Source organism: Diabrotica virgifera, chromosome 4 (assembly GCF_917563875.1).
Source record: "Diabrotica virgifera virgifera chromosome 4, PGI_DIABVI_V3a".
Taxonomy (NCBI): Eukaryota; Metazoa; Arthropoda; class Insecta; order Coleoptera; family Chrysomelidae; genus Diabrotica; species Diabrotica virgifera.
This window is the reverse complement of record NC_065446.1, coordinates 147,978,406-147,982,039: the sequence shown is the minus strand read 5'-3', so window position 1 is coordinate 147,982,039 and position 3,634 is coordinate 147,978,406. Positions and strand designations below refer to the sequence as shown.

The 3,634-nt window shown below is 31.7% G+C and overlaps 1 long non-coding RNA gene across 1 annotated transcript; it reads left to right on the top strand.

The window, feature by feature from the left end:
- Positions 1-991: 991 nt before the first annotated feature.
- On the top strand, positions 992-2,574 carry LOC126883957 (uncharacterized). Its single transcript, XR_007697784.1, has 2 exons — positions 992-1,399; positions 2,058-2,574. It is a non-coding gene; the product is annotated as an uncharacterized LOC126883957 (long non-coding RNA).
- The last annotated feature ends 1,060 nt before the right edge of the window (positions 2,575-3,634 follow it).

The following is a 3,634-nucleotide window of genomic DNA, read 5'->3' as shown; positions in this document are numbered from 1 at the left end:
ACAGCACGGACCAATTTTAGTTAGTCAACGACTTACTTGAGTCGATGGACCTAATTTAGTTTATTTAGTATTAGTGAGAATTGGTACACAAATCTTCCTGATCGTTCTTCTTTGGATATGCTCCTATAAATCTGGTGTCCATTGATATCCGATTTTGGATAAAGCGTCCGAGTCCTCACTTATTTTGTTTATTTGGTTGTATAGGCTCGTATTACCGGTTGTGGTTGTACATAGGCCTAATTAATTTATGTGATTTAGTATTGGGGTGAATTGGTCCATAAATCTTCCTGGTCGTCCTTCTATGGATATGCTTTATGAATCTGGTGTCCATTGATAGTCCGACTTTGGATTAAGAGTCCGATTCCACATTTATTTTGATTAATGAGTTTTTGGATAACTTTGATATGCTTACTATTCGTATTATTTGGCACTGGTGAGAATTGTTCCATAAATATTCCGGATTGTTCTTCTCTGGATATGCTATTATGAATCTGGTGTCCATTGGTAGTTCAATTTTGGATTAAGTGTTCGATTCTTCACTGATTTTAGTTTTGATTTCTTTTGTCTTACTTTAGAATATTTATTTGGGTTATGGTGCGAATTGGCTCATACCTTTGCCTGGTTGTTCGTCCTTGGATATACCCTTTTTAAATTTGATGTCCATGGATAGTTCAATTTTGGATTTAGTGCCAGTTCGACATTTATTTGTCATTACGAACTTTAGTATATTATTTAGCTTATGTTTTGGCTTTCAGACAAAATGTCGCTGACATTTTAATATGACTTCAAGTCATCTTTTGCGATTCATAGTTTTGGTGTAGTGATTATACTTCTTTCCCTTGATCCTTAATTTGTGGTTACTCGTAATCTTGCGGATCACCGTATAATAATAGATTATTACCACTTGGTTATGATAATTTGAATTTTAGGAAAAAAAAATTTTTGCGTTAAATTTTTTTTTCTCCTAGTAGGAGGGGATTATAGCATTTCGTTAACTTCTAATGATCTTTATTGTTATTTTATTTAAATTTTAATAATGTTCTGTTATTAAATTATACTTAAAACAATAACTAGTAAATATTTCGTCTTTCTCTGACGTCATAACAAACCTATAGATTAGCAGACCTGTATATTTGTATACCTGGTGTACTCCTAGCGGCAACCAAATTAACTGTATTGTGACATCGTCCTCGTTGCACGGAAAATATGCCACTTTGGTCAGGGCGTTCAACTCGAGTGGCAGATAGCCTATTCAATTAGAGCGGCGAATATTTCAATCTTATGTTTCAAGTCATAGTATTATTTTGAAAAGTTAAATTATCCGAGTTTATTATATATGTGTTTAGTGGGCTGAAGAAACAATAATTGAATATTTCCAGCAGTGAATTGTGGCTATCTGGTAAATAATTTTTTTTACACGCTATATAACGCCATATTTTTTTTGTTTGTCTAATTTGACGTCTTTAAAAAAATTACTATTAAATCTTGCAGTGAGCTTATTAATTAAGGCTAGTATCTTTTAACTATTTCATTGTCTGTAATATCCACTCAGAGGGAAAGCATTTTGTCATAAATATCTGATAAAATTACCATCTCTCGTAATTTGTGGGGTTATGTTACATCACATATCACCCAATTCCAATTTTGTATATTATAATCATGAAGTTCTGAAACATAGTAAATTCCGTACATCATATCCACCGATTCTGTTCCGATATTTGGTATTTTCATAAATTTGTACACTACTTTGGCATTATTTCATATCATTTAATAACTATAATCTTTTTTATGAATAGATATTTCCAAAATAAATATATTCAGCATTTAAATTTGAGATTTACTTTTCTACATATTATCGAGTCAAGGCCATTTTATATGCCAATCTTATGACAAGGTCACCAAACAGTCTAGTGGAATATTGTTTTTTTCTTCTAATGAGATAGCTTTTTCTGATTCTTCTTTATTCTAAATAAAAACTTCCTGATTTTTGTTTCCTTCTCTGACTCTTCCCTACATTATTACAATGAAGTAAAACCGGGATTCTATTTTTTTTTTAGCCACTTGGGGAAAAATCTTTAACTCCTCCTACCACCTGAGAGGGACCGCTTTACGACCAAGTCATCCAGGGGACAAGTTCTAAAAGCCATGTAATTTTCTTTTACTTCATTATGCTGCATTTTGGAGAACTGCCATATTACTGTTAGCTGTGTAGCATGATTCTGTGCCTAACTAGGGATCGAAGACGTTACTGAGAAGTAGCAAGGAACACTTGTGGGGACAATATCAGGTCAATCGGGTTTGTTTCGGGAACTTTTATATTTTACAGTGCAATAGTTACCTACATATACCAGTATACTTATACATTTATCTTTTTTATAATATCCAGAACATTTAATTAATTAACATCACATAACTCAATAGCGCTTCCACACCTGTATGCCTCTTTGTAAAAGAGGATAATTTGGGCCCAAATAACCTTTTCCCATACAGTAGTTCCTTACATTTATTTTTTTTATCACCATTATTAGACTTGTTTCCCATATTTTGCATATAACTATATATATTTTAATATCATTAGCTTGTTTTTTTTTATGTAATTTAAATTCAAAATTTTGTTTACTTAACTTAAATTCATTTGTAATTAAATTAAATTCACTCCCTAATCCCTATCCCCTCAGGATAGCTTTTAGTTTCACTTGTTAATTATTCAGAACCACGAGTCAGCAAAAGGATCTCTTGCATCCAGGACTTCGTTGGTTCACTTAGGAGCTTGTTGCCCGTCAACTCATTGAGAGTTATATATATTTATTATTTATATTATTGAGGTATTTTTATTATTCATATTTCTATAGGATTTGACGTTGTACGTATAATAATCGTACAATTATTTGGTAAAGGTTGTTATTTAACCTAGTATATGTAAGTTGGGGGTACGCTCCATATAAGAGCTACTCCAGTACTAATGTAACTATAGTTTTATACTTATATTCTTATATATTTATACTAAGATAGGTAATTGAGTCAAATTGTCATTTTAGAGTTACATAGTTTCACTTGTCATAACTCAGAGGTTGTCAATAATCTAAGAGGTTAATACTAAGAGGTTGTCATAACTCAGAGGTTGTCAGAGGGTGTTAATCTAGGTAGTTATATTTAATAAATATTTATTTTGTTTTGCATATCAATTATTTTTTTTCCATTTTTGAATTTAATATATTTACTATTTAACAGCAGTGTAAGATACCTGGAAGTTTGGTCCATTCCAACTTCTGGCGCCCATATTTCCGTCTATTTTATTTATCTTCTATATTCTTCTATTTTTATTATATTATTATATTTATCTAATTTATTTTCTGAACATATATTTTTATCTTAAGATTTCCCTTTTCTAGTCATCATCTCTCTTTAGGTTGAGCTACTGTTCTTCGACAGGCATGCAAATGAGCCGTACCCATCCTTGAGTGTCAAGCTGTTCTTTTGCATCTCTTGCTAGCCAATTCTATTTAGTTTGCCTCTGTCTCCCCATACTTCTATTATCAGTTCCTCACCCACTTACTCATTTCACCTTAGCATCCTAGTTCTACAAATACTACTGCAAAGTAGTTTTTTGTTACAAAGTACTTATTACATTTTG